General features: G+C 52.8%; 1 long non-coding RNA gene across 1 annotated transcript; it reads right to left on the bottom strand.

Moving 5' to 3' along the window:
* Positions 1-582: 582 nt before the first annotated feature.
* LOC136355554 (uncharacterized) lies at positions 583-4,795 on the bottom strand. Its single transcript, XR_010739822.1, has 3 exons — positions 4,166-4,795; positions 2,227-2,282; positions 583-902 (listed from the first exon to the last, which is right to left on the bottom strand). It is a non-coding gene; the product is annotated as an uncharacterized lncRNA (long non-coding RNA).
* Positions 4,796-13,708: the final 8,913 nt, after the last annotated feature.

Raw genomic sequence — 13,708 nt, 5'->3', positions numbered from 1 at the left:
CTTATTTTCATTTTGTATTATGGTCCGTGTTTTTTCTATTTGGTTACCATGCAAAGGAACAGTGTCTATGCTTAAATGACATATTTTCATTTTTTATAGAGTGAAATATGGGTAATATGGATCTTAAATATTTTATTTAATTGTAAAAAAACAAAAATTCAAATAAGTTAAAATTATGATTTAATTTAAGAATTATAATCATTTAGCTTTCTAATTATTGATATTTCTTTACTTAGTTAAAAATTAGGAGATAAAGGAATTAAATGAGTGAGTAGAGGAAGAGAGCGTTGAAGGATAGAGATTATGCGTGCATATAATTGCAATAATTCTTTTTATCCGATTATGCGTGCATATAATTGCAATAATTCTTTTTATCTGTCGTAGGCTCTCCGAATCTTCCATTATAATTAAGAGATGAAATAAATAATTCAAGTCATCAAACAAGCATAATGAAATATCCGACGCCTCGAGAGAGTAATATTGGAGATATTGTTGGGCCTTTAGCCTGCCAGTCAACTTCAGCCTGAGATGTGCCCGTTAAACCACTCGAAGGCGGTGACCAGATATGTTACACATTTAGGAGACTTGACAAAAATGGCTTAAGATCTACAACATCTCAAATATTCTTAACTCATACTCATGTGAATCTAATTCCCAGGATGTGCACTAGATTCACACTTTCATCTCAAGCATGATTATACATAGCAAACACAAATAAGATGAAAGTGATTATAAACTACATCTACTTTAGTTACATTGGCCGACCGACCAAATAAATAATAGAACAGCGGAAGCTTGTCTTTCCAATCCACAAGCACACCGACTAGGGGTTTACCCCATTAAGTTCAAGTCCTAGAAGAAGCAGTCGATCACCCGCATCACTCAAAGGCTAAGTCTAAAACCTGCAAGCAAAAGTTAATTCAACAGCAAGAGTCAATAATGTACTGGCAAGCATCAAGACAAGCCTAACACCCTACTTGCAAGGCATATAATCAAGGAAGGCATAGTATGGTTCTTTTTAGCATAAAGCAAGTTTTATTTGCATAAAACGCATTCAAAACGGATTTGCTTTCAAATAAAATTTCAGCAAGCTAGTACTTAACATATGGGCATCAAAGTAGGCATTAATCATGTATAAATATCCACCTCATTGCCATCCATGGCAGCAAGGAGATCATTCTCAAATCTCATCACAATTTGAAGGTAAATTTCAGCATTCAGGAGAATAAACACAAGTCTATACTCAATACATATCCACACGCCGCTCATGACCGTGAGCACGGCTAATCGATTAGTTTTAACTTTGCAGAGTTTGTACACTTTACCCACATGATACGAAATAATAATCATGCAAAAGCATGGCACGCGATACATAAGTACCCGATTTATTACCCGCAACAAAGCTTTTCCAAAATTCATGATTTAGCCTTACACCAGCACGATACGTGTTACTCCATCCTAAGCCATACTCGATATATGGCCTAGAACCGTTAAGTGGTGGGCCCACGCCTTAAACTTAACGCCGTGGTGACGGACACAACGGGAACCCACCACGTGGCACAATACCGTTGTATTGGACACACTTAGTCACCTAAACTACCACGTCGGGGTAAATAGGAAGCTCCTCTGAATTATATGAACTCATACACACCGGCCTACCAGAATGTAAGGCTAAACCATAAACAACTTACTAAGCTTGGGCTATCCCATACTAGCATATGTGGTTGTACTGTATACGGAATGAACTGACATTGAGTGAAGTCCTTAAGTCGGTTTGGGCGCACACTCCCCCTATCGGTACATAACTAATCACCATATGTGCACCACTTGAGGCCCAAACCTAAAATTCATATTTTCCACCATTTTATTTATCAAAATCACAAGTATTAAAGTTCTGCTCAGATTATTTAAAAATCAATTTTCATGTTTGTAATGAGCCCATAATGACAAGGAAGACCATTCTAAGCATGGCTAAGCATTATAGTAACCTAGTGTCACCAAAACTCGTATATAAATGGTATAGTCATATTGTTCCTAAGGTTAGGTATGAGGGATATGGATATATGTGGGGTTAAGGTGATAATGCAAATAATAGGAGTTTGTCTAACAAGTTTAACAAAATTTTAATTGATTAGTGTACAAATCGACATGCAAGATTTACAAACATTTTCAATAACCTCCAAAACATAGGTTCAAAGTGATCAAAGAGAGGGAGGTAGGACTTGCCTTGTAACTGGAAAAAGTCAGCACCTAAATCACTTCTTCACCGTTTAAGCAATCATCTATACAATGTACACGTTATGCAATTAAAACACCGAAATATGTGAAAAATCCAAAATGCTCTAAAATGCATGATTTGTGCACAGTGGATAGGTACTGGTCTAAAATGAATTTATGTGAAAGAATTTCTATTTTATCTCATTTCATTTGAGAGTTATAAATTTTAGAAGTTTCGTCGGTATAGTGTAGGATTTACTTAGGTACTATTGTGAATTATTGTGAATTGCTGTTGTAAGGTGATTCTTATTAAGTTTATGTTTGCTGGGGTGAAGATATGTGTTTTTAAGATGAACACATTTGGTTTCATAATTTTTAGAGTTAATATGAATTCTTTATGTATTTTACAAGTTATAACGTGTTATAGGTGTATAGTGTTCTATAGGTTCATGGCTTTAGAGGTTTAGGTCCAGAACTTGCCTCATCTAGCTAGTGATGTATAAAAATGAGTATTTTAGTTAACTAATCTAACCTTAGTTCATAGGCTTATGGTCTTTATTATCATGGTTCATATTTTATAAACTAGGGGAGCTCTAGTCCATGCTAGCAATTTATTATATCAACCTAGAAATTATTATATGAGCTAAGTGCCTTAAGTTTTGGTGGATGGGGATGGATCTATGTATTCACTGGTCTAACAAGTTTTATTTGGGTTTCTTTATAGCTAGAGTGTATTTCTATATACATTTATATATATACATATTGCTCAATCAATACTATGTGATTAGCACCTATCCTATAAATTTAAAGTTTAGAGCTATAACCTGTACAGAAGGTTCCATATTTTATTTTACTATGTTGAAGCCCACTGTTTGCTGGTTCTATAGATATTTGGTTCACTTCATTTAGACTAAAGATGAATTTTCTACAAATTTTACAATTTAAGGTTGCTCTATATTGGTTATTACTTACATAAGTATTTAGAGGCTTTTATCATACAATAAGTATGTAATTTTATTTTATAACTTGGAAGGACATGTTTTGGTGATTCTACAGAACTTGGGTTTATTCAAAAAGGATCTAAGATGAATTTTATATGAACTTCTAAAATTCAGCTTATCTAAAACTAGTCATTTAAAGGTAATAGTTTTAGAGGCATTTGATGTATAGTATGTATACTATTTCATTTTGCTTTATAGGAGAACATAAGTTGGTGGATCTGTAGAAACTGAGTTTGCTCCAAAATGAGTTGAGATGTACTTTGTATGTATTTTATAAGTTTGTGTATGCTTTATGTATGATTTATCTTAGACCCATTTTAGAGACAAGGTCTGTGCTGAGGGTGCCAAGCTTATTGTTATCACATTAAAGTTCATAGTTTTGTTAACCTATAGAAATTTGAATCATCTCAAAATAAGTTATATTTGATTTTATATGGATTTTACAAGTTTAGGTGTTTTGCTGTTAAAAAGTAAAGGCTTTTAGTATTATCTTTTACATTTTCAGATTTTAAACTTATGGGGTCCACCTGTCGGTCTCATGCCAATATGCAAAAAGGCCCCTAGGGTTTCAGGAAATCAAACCGCAGTCCTATGCCTGTTCTGTGTGTCATGAGCTTTTGCATAAAGGACCCTACATTAACCTAAATTCTTGTGAGGAGGTCCCTGGTTCGAGCTGAAGCAGATCAAGCCATGGCTGAGCTCGATTTCAAGTTTGCCAGCGGCAAACGGTGGCTCGTTTGAGGGTGCGACCAAAAGACAAAATGAAGATCATGCTATTGCGATTCCATTCCTCTACTTTTATCGGTCAGTGGACATCGGAGTAACGCCGGCGGCGAGTCCGAGCGGCGGCTGTGCTTAGGCTGCTATTGCTTGTTGAGTTGGTGCTCGATTCTAAGTGAATGAAATGCATGAATGCAATCCTATGGGCTCAAGGGTGCTCACCGAACCTTGAACGAGACGCGGGAAAGTCTGGACTGCGGCAACGGTGAAGAAGATGGTCCGGCGACGGTGTAGAGCTCCGGGAAGACGGCAACGGCTCGATCCACTCATCGAATTGACATGCATGTGTTTTCATGGGGTTAGTGAGGTCCCAGGGATGGTGTATACGCGAAGAATCGGACAATGGTTCACCGGAGGAGGCGAAATCGACAATGGCGACGGCGACCGGAGGTGAAGAAGACGGTAGCCGATCTCCGCACTCGTAGTACCATCCTTCTAGATTCTTGAAGGAAAATGGAGAGGAGGTCGAGGCGAAAACGCTGGCGCGACAGCTTGGCCCGGCTTGGTCCAGATAAGCGGGAACGGCAATGATGTCGCTGCGGCGGTGCACAGAGCGCGCTCTAGAGCGACCATGACATGGCAGCGTTCCCGCTGCTGTAGAAGATGAAATGGAATGGGATAAAAACCAAAGTTGTTCGGCATGGTGAGATGAGAATGGAACGAGTATGAGTTAGAGATGGAGAGGGCTCGACGACGGTTGGCGATGTCCCTCTTCTTGGCGGCCGGCGACGAAAGAGAGGTGGAGAGGGAGAGCTGGAGCTTCCTCCCTCGGTTGGATCGGCACTGGGATGGTGGGTGAAGAGTGGCGACGCAGCTGGGTGGAGGTGAAGCTTTGGTTCGGCACTGCCACGTCGAGGCCACGCGTCGACGCCGTCCAGTGCCGGTCGGCGCCCTCAGTCTCTCTCTCTCGGCTGTCACTGTGTTGGATGGAGGAGAAATAGAATATGGACAGAGAAGAAGTGACTCAGAGAGGCTTCCAGGTGGGTCCAGGGCGAAGGGAACAAGGCTGGAGTGAGAGAGGTGGGTAGAAGATGGGGTGTTAATTGATTTTGGACGAATTTTCAGGATTATTTCTCTCCATCTCACTCTGTAGTTCTATAGTTTCATTTGTGAGTGTGATAAATTCTCGTGGATTTTTCTAGAGGTAGATGAAGTTACCTAGTTTCCATTTTCTTTGGTTGCACTTAAAAATTATGGATAGATTACTCTCAAAAATTAGGGGAAGAGGGGCTCTTTGGAAACTAGTTTGGATTTTTAGGAGACCTAAACAGAGAAGATAAATTCTGGAAAAATTATATTTATTCATGATAATTAACCTAGTATTTGAATAAATTATTTCCCTATACACCCAGAAATTCCCGAACCAGAATTTCTAAGCTGAATGTGTATTAAACCCTTGTCCAGGACCAGCCAGGGTACACAAACGACAATTGTTGACATACAGATCCACGTCTTACAAAAATATAAAAGATTACAAATGCAGCGGAAAAGATAAAAGCGAGCTAAGCCTAAAGACTTGACTCCTGCAGCGGGCGACTCCATTCCACAGGCATCCTTGACGGCAACGACGAAACCAACTTCTTTGAGACATCTTCAGCTGAGAAGGACTTCAACTCTGGTGTGGGGGAAAAGAGAGCAAGACTGAGTACTACCCATTGTACTCAGCAAGTCATACCGAAAGAGGAGGTATGATGCAGGATATACCCAAGGGAGGCTAAAGGGCTCATTTGCATAAAGCTAGCATTTAAAAGCAGTAGTTGAAAGCAGTAAAACAGTTGTAGTAATTAATCAGTATTAACCAATCACTGTCCAATGCTACACCATGTTGCAACAGGCTCAACCAACCACCTGAACTACGCTAGTTCATTAGCTAACTAGGGGTGAGACTAATCACGGTGAATCTGGTCGACCGCCCATAACCGCGGGCACGACTATTCGAATAGTTTTACTCTGATCAGAAGTGTACAACTGTACCCACAAGACACAGCCCCACGACACGTTTCTGTGCGCCGACATGCCACCACGACATACCGGAAAGAGGCCGTGACAGGACCTTTCGCATAACCCTCTCTAACCAAGCACACCACACCTCAGGTTTCACCCCCACTCCTCGCAAGGCAGCGGGCAGTCCCCTCTCGTGCCTAGGTGAATCCGGAAGCGACAGAGGTCGTCGCAAGGCCCGCCCCGCTCCATCACGCCCACCCTTGCCTGGATGCGTCAGCTAGAGGAAAGCTACACTACAAGCCCAGCCGTTGCTCACGTTGGCTTGTGGTAAGTACGAGGAATTCTTCCAGGGTTTCCCGCGAACCGGTCCTTAATCGCCATGGGCACGACTAACAAAACCATGCACCCATAGCCCACCATGTAGTGTATTTTAATTAACCAACATCATTACGGTGGCACTAAACCAAAGCTATGCCAATAATCAAAGTCTATGCATTAATGTGATTCCCCTTTTGTGTACTAGTTGAACTAAGCATGGTTAAGCATTTCCTAAACCAATATCTAGTCATTTCAATACCCAAGTTATCAATGGCATAAGGGAAACAACATATAGCTAAGTAATAGGACCCATCCCACATGATATTGTAAAATAATGCAATATTTAATAGAAATGCGGGACATTTGTAAATTGGGTACAATATGATCAATTGTAATGCATGACTTGCCTTGCTCTCGCACTGATGAGACCACAGCAACGCCTTCGAGGAACCGCAGATCGACGAAACGGCCGAAATCTACGCGACAAACAAAGCACACAAGCAAAATAGGCTATAAGACTACTGAAAACAGGAAACAAAACCATTTTTAATGGATTCTATGCATTTTTATGAATTTACTGAGACTTGAATGGACTTAATCGGAGCTCGGATGAATTAGTTATGATTTTTAGAAGATTCTCTGTGTTTTTACTATTAAAGAAAAGCCTTAATGTATTTATTGCGCAATATTGCCCCAGGGCTGACGTCAGCAATGGGGGCGGCGCCGATAGGCGGGACCCACGGGTCAGAGGCACAAGGGAGAGGGAGGGGGGTACTGGCAGGCGGGGCCCACCGGGCGGCGGCTCATTGGGAGGAGGTGGTACCGGCCGGGCTCGGCTCGGCTCCAAAGCCGGCCAGCCGGCCATGGCTAGCGGCGGCGGCATGCGGTCGCCGGCGATGGCAATCGGCGGCGCGGGAGGCGGCGGCAGCCGAAGGCGACGGCGCACGGCCGAAGCGGCGGCTCGGCTCGGCTCAGCGCTAGGAGGGAGAGGAAGGGGAAAAGAGGGGAGGAGTGCCTCACCGCGAGTTGGCCGGTGTGGGGGAAGACGACGGCGAGCGACCGGAGAACGGCGACGATGGGCGGACGAGCTCCGAGACCTCCTAGGGAACAAGATGGGAGGGATTAGAGGGAGAGGGGTGGTCCACGGCGGGCGGAAACCATGGCCGAAGGCGGCAGTAGTGGTGGTGCTCACCGGAGTGCGAGGAGATGCGGGCTCCGGCGACGGGTTTGGCCGGGCGGATAGCGGACGCGGCGGCTCGCCGGATGGCGAACGCGGCGGCGTCGACGGTGAGGCTCGGTGCGGCGGCTAGCGGCGGCCGGAGGGCGGCGGCGATGGGTGTTGACGGAGCGTGGGGCTCCTCACCGGGAGACCGCGCGGGCCCCCCTTTGCCGGTTCGGCCGGGGGCGCTAGGTGAGGTTCTAAGCACTCGATCTGTGGAATGTTTCGCGAGAGAGCAAATGCGCAAGACACGGGCGATGTAGACAGGTTCGGGCCACTGAGAAGTGTAATACCCTACTCCTGTGTTCTGGTGGATCTGTGTATGAAGGAGTTACAAAGAGCTGGAGAGCAAGAGAGTTCAAACTCTAGAAACCCTCTTCCTCTTTCTCTCCTCTACGAGCTCAGGTCTTCTCCCCCCTCTTTCCCCAGCTCCTCCCTTCTTAAGTGGGCAAGGTCCTCCTTTTATATCTCAAGGGGATCCCACATGCACCACTTCTACCTACTCTTCTTTTGGGTGGGGACTCACCCTATCTTCCCAAAAAAGAAAAAACTGGCTTGCGCCTTCGCCTGGAAGCTAAATCACAGCTTGTCTTTGAGTGAGGCCCAGCGTCATCACTCGCCTGACACCGGGGATCTCCCTGTTACTCCCTCATTAATGGGCGGAGATTTGCCATGGCTGTTGTCCGAATGACCCTCTGATGGGATGGGCCATACCTACCTCCACTCCGCCGGAAGCAGGCGCAACGTGGGAGCACGGTTGTCTGCCGATGACGTGACCGGCGTCAGACCAGTCACAAACCGGTCATTCTTGTCTACCACGCGTCAGTTTAGCATGCCACACGTCAGCCCTTCTTCATAAAATGACTTCCTTGTAATGGTTGCGATGAAGCCTGGTATGAATCTAGCCGGGACTGATGTGCTAACTCCAGGAGTCAGCACGCCGGCTCCGGCTAGGGACGAGTGCCTAGAGGCTCTCATCATTCCGACGGGACGGGGCGAGGCGTGCGAAAGGCCGCCTGTTGCCACCTAACCCGCGATCTGACCGGTCTGTGACCGGTCACACACTGTGACCTGTCACGGACCGAACGAGTGTGTTGCGCTGCATTAAATGCGGCGTGGGGCGCTCGTCCAACCCGCAATAAACGCGGTTAGGTGAGCGCCGCTGTGCTCACCTAACCCACACACGTGGCGCCAAACCCACAGGGGGTCGGGGCGCCCCAGCCCTCGGGGCCGAAACGGGAGCGGCCCGACCCCTCGGGGAGACAGAGGGAGGGGCGGCCACATCACCCTCGGGCCCGACCCCCCCGAGGGGGTCAGGCCACGTGGGTGACTGCAGCTGCCCCAAACCTATAGTCAAGATACCCCCGGTCCCATGTCACCGACAGTAGCCCCCGGCGTTATGCCAGGGCGATCGCCCTCCTCGAGGAAAGCGCTCGGGCGTGACGCCACTCCTTAGGCCTGGTGACAGGTGGGGCCGGTCTCTACAGGCGGGCAGGAATCCAGTGGTCGCAAATCGCGCGCATCGGCAAGGGAAAAACCGACCGATAATAATGAGCGGCTTTCTTCAAGACCGCTACATTACTTGAGTAGCGCGCGAATTGGGACGAGCCGGTTCGTTTCGCCTGGAGATGTGATGATGGTGCATCGGTCGGCGAGCGTAGTTAACGCGCGCACGATATGTGCCATCTCGACTACCACGGCCGCACATCCGCCTCGTGCGCCGCAAACGGGCGAGCGGGATTAGTGGAGGAGTGGGCGCGAGAAACGAGGGGGCGAGATAGTGGGCGAGGGAAGCGAGGAGCCGGGCATAGCGTTGGTAAGGGTATAAAGACGCCGAGGAAGAGATTCGTTTCCTTCCTCTCGCCATTATTCCCCTTGCCTTCGCCGCTTGCGTTCTAACTTCTCGTTTCCTGTGCCCTACCTTCGCCGCACTCACTCGCTCTCAAGCCCCTCCTCCGCCGGCGTCATGGCACGGGGCTCCGCACCGCTCGATGGTAGCGTGCTGCCGCCTTCTCGCATCGTGAGCGAGAGGCAGGCCGGGCTGCCGCGCCGATTCATGCCGGAATCTGCCACTGGCCGGGAGGTGGTCGCGCTGGGTGAGGGACGCCCGGCACCACACTACCCGGGGCGGTCCGTATTCTTCCTTTCCTTCGCAATGGCAGGGCTGGTCCCGCCATTCTCTTCTTTCTTCATGGATGTTCTGGAGCTTTATAATCTCCAGATGGCGCACCTCACCCCTAACGCGGTAATGACGTTGGCCATCTTCGCGCACCTATGCGAGATGTTCATCGGGGTACGCCCATCTCTCCGGCTGTTCCGGTGGTTCTTCACCGTACAGCCGGTGTCGCCACCGTCGGTAGTCGGTGGCTGCTACTTCCAGCCGCGGGGGCCGGTGCTGAACCGCTACATTCCCTGCGTCCTTCGCAAGAAGTGGGACGACTGGAAGAGCGACTGGTTCTACACCCCTCTCGCCGACGAAGCGCGCCTCCGACTTCCGAGCCAGCCCCCGGCGCAGGCCTCCAGCTGGCGGGCGCCGGTAGATCTGGGAGACGGCTACGACGCCGTTCTTGACCGCCTGGCTGGTTTGCGATCCCAGGGGCTCACGGGGGCCATGGTGTACGGCGATTACCTTCGTCGCCGGATCGCGCCGCTCCAGCGGCGCGCCCGGGGCGCCTGGGAGTACACCGGGTCCGAGGACTACATGAGGATCCACCAGGGGGTCAAATGGGATTGGGTCCCTGAAGACTTCAAGATGGTGATCCAACGGGTGCTGAATCTCAGCTCCTTGGAGGCATCCCTCATCCCCCAAGGTGTCCTCCCCCTCTGCAGCGATCCAGAGCGCGCCAACATCCTGACCATCATGCAGGCGGTCGGGGCGTCAGGGGAGCGGGCTCCTCGAGGCCACGATGGCGCGGGCGGGAGCCGCAGGGGGGAACAATCTACCCCGGGAGGGGGTCGTGCTTCTGGGCCCCGTGACGGGGGCCCGGGGGGCAGCCGCCCTGCCGACGCCCGGGGGAAGAGGAAACAGGAGGATACCCCCTCCCCATCTCCTCCCCGAGGGGGCGGGGCGGTGCGTGCCAGCAGCAGGCGCCCGGAGGGTGCTGTGCCGACGTCGCAGCCCGAGGGGGAGCGAAAAAAGAAGCGGCTCCGCAAGATGGGGGGGACCGAACCATGCCGGGGAAACCTCATCTCCCCCCCAAGGTGGTCGTTTAGCCGACCTCCTCGCAGGTTCGTCCCCGCGCCCACTGCGGCCGTATTCATTCTCCCATCTCCCAAGGCAAGTTTTCACTCACCCGTTTTTCGTCTTCTGGTTTTTCTTCTGCCTCAGCGAGATCCCGTCGCGCCCTTCCCGCCATTCCAAGTCTGGCCGGTCTGAGGCCGAGGAGACGGCGACCGCGGAGGCCCGGAGGCGGGGAGCTGACCGGCGAGAAGCCGCAGACCGCCTCCGGGAAGCCGAAGAAGCTGCCCAGGAGGCCGTCCGGGCTCGCCAGGCTGAGGAAGCCGCTTGGGAGGAGGCCAGACTCCGCCGGGCCGAGGAGTCCGTCCGGGAGACGGAGGCGGCGCGTGTACGCCGGGCGGCCTGCCGAGCCCCCGACCCGACTCCGCCCGAGGCGACGACGACTTCTGAGGCCGCCCACGACGAGGCCGCGGGCGCGCCGCTCGGGCCCGACCCCTCGGGCAATGCTTGGGGCGAGCCAGCTTCGGGGAACGCCCCCGAGTCCGGCATGTCCATCGGCGGGCCGAGCCGCGCGGCGCCCACACCGAGGCGGCTCTCCCCTCTGCCTTCCGCTGCCCCACTGAGCGCAGAACCCCTCCTGCAGGCCTTGGCCGCTGCGAACACCACGGTGTTGGACGGGTTAAGCGCCCAGATGGAGGTCCTGCAGGCAGAGCGGGCGGAGGTCGATGCGGCGTGGGCGCGCGTCGAAGAGGGGCGGCGCTCGGTGGAAGCCATGGTGGAGGCGGGCCGCAAGGCACACCGCCGGCATGCCTCAGAGCTCGAGGCCCGTCGTAGGGACCTGGCGGAGATCGCCAGGGAGGTGGAGGAGGAGCGGGAGACTGCCCTCATCGCCACCGCCGTGTTCAACGCGGCGCGGGACGACCTCTGCCTCCCATACGGGAGCCGGGCGGCGGAGCTAGAGAAGAAGCTCGACGCGTCCCGGCAGCGCGAAGAGGCCCTTGAGGCTCGCGCCACGGTGCTGGAGGAGCGCGCCCGCGCCTTGGACACGAAGGAGAGGGAACTGGCGGGTCGCGAGGCCGCCATCGCCATCCGGGAGGCAACGCTGGCGGCGCACGAGGCCGCCTGCGCCGAAGAGGAGTCCGCACTCCGCCTCCGCGAGGACGAGCTCACTGAGCGGGAGCGAGCTCTCGAGGAGGCCGAGGCCGCGGCGCAGCGGCGGGAGGAGCAGGCGCGCCTCAATCTGGAAGGCGCCCGCGCCGAGAGGGCCGCACTGGATCAGCGGGCCGCTGAATTCGAGGCACGGGCGAAGGAGCTGGACGCGAGAGCGCGCAGCGGCGGGGCGACCGCGGGCGACGGCGACCTAGCCGCCCGCCTTGCAGCCGCCGAACACACCATCACCGAGCTGCAGGGCGCGCTGGACTCGTCCGCCGGGGAGGTCGAAGCCCTCCGCTTGGCGGGCGAGGTAGGGCCTGGCATGCTTCGGGACGCCGTCTCCCGTCTAGACCGTGCCGGGCGGCAGGTGGGCCTCTGGGGCGGGCGGTCCGCGAAATACGCCGCCAACCAGGGGGGCCTCGCCCAGCGCCTCTCAGAGATGGCCGGGACCCTCCAGCGGCTCCCCGAGGAGCTTGAGGAGGCGATCAAGTCATCCTCGAGGGACCTCGCCCGGGGGGCGGCGGAGCTCGTACTGGCAAGCTACCAGGCCAGGGACCCTGACTTCTCCCCGTGGGCAGCGCTGGAAGAGTTCCCTCCCAGAACCGAGGATGGCGCACGTGCGAGGGTCCGGGACGCCGCCGACCACATCGTCCACAGCTTCGAGGGTACGGCCCCTCGACTCGCGTTCGCGCTCGACTCCGACGAGGAGGGCGGTGACGACGGCGCGGACGACAGCGACGACGAGGCCGACGGCCCGGGGGCGTCGGAGTGAGCCCCCAGGCCCCCGCCAATCTTAATAACTTTTCCTTCTTCTTCCGAGGCCTTCGGGCCCCCTTCTTGTATAGACTGATTTAATCTGTAATCAAGTAAAGAGGAAATTTCTGCGTCAGTTAAGTTTGTTGTGTGTATGAGACGAGGATGGTCCGTGCCGCGGTCCTTCTGTGTCTTGGCTTAAACGAGGGCTCGTGCCCAGGTCCCAACCTCAAGTGGCGCGGGTCGGGGCTAGTGCCTGGGGAGATCCGCGTGTCGAGACTGGCCAGGCCGGGAGCGTGGTGACCGAGGGTTATGGATGACCCGATTGTGGGCCTATGCCGATTCCCCCCCGGAGTTCACCACGCCCCGGGGCACGGCTCGGTTCTGGGCCCCGTTTGGCGATTTTAGCCGGCCCGGGCCACCGAGGGCAGGGTCGGGCACGAGCGTGCTAATTCAAGCCAAGATTCTTCAAAAGGAAACGATGGCACAGACACAATCCTCAGGAAATCGAAAATGCTTTTACTGAAATACGGAAGAGAAAAAAGATAAGGATATGCATGTGGTAGCCCCCGGCCAACCCTGCACGCCCGGGGGGGCGCGGGGTTGGCCCGAGCCCGAGACCTGACACCCGACCCCCACTAGGGGTAGAAGCGACGAAGGTGTTCGATGTTCCACGGATTAGGCAGCTCTGTGCCGTCGCCCGTGGCCAGCCGAACGGAGCCCGGCCGGGGGACGCCGATCACTCGATACGGACCCTCCCACATTGGTGAGAGCTTGCTCAGTCCAGCACGCGTTTAGACGCGGCGTAGGACGAGGTCGTCGACGCAGAGTGACGGGCCCGGACGTGACGCTGATGGTAGCGCCGCAGGCTCTGCTGGTAGCGCGCGGCTCGAAGGGCCGCGCGCCGCCTTCGTTCTTCCAAGTAGTCGAGGTCATCTCTGCGAAGCTGATCTTGATCAGCCTCGCAGTACATGGTGGCCCGAGGGGACCTCAGGGTGAGCTCGGATGGGAGAACCGCCTCCGCGCCGTAGACGAGGAAGAAAGGCGTTTCCCCGGTTGCTCGGCTTGGCGTGGTTCGGTTCGCCCAAAGCACCGCTGGCAACTCCTCGATCCACGAGTCGCCGTGCTTCTTGAGGATGTTGAAGG

This window comes from Oryza sativa, chromosome 3 (assembly GCF_034140825.1).
Source record: "Oryza sativa Japonica Group chromosome 3, ASM3414082v1".
NCBI lineage: Eukaryota > Viridiplantae > Streptophyta > Magnoliopsida > Poales > Poaceae > Oryza > Oryza sativa.
Note: the sequence above shows the minus strand (reverse complement) of the source record. Positions and strands in the feature narration are given on the sequence as shown.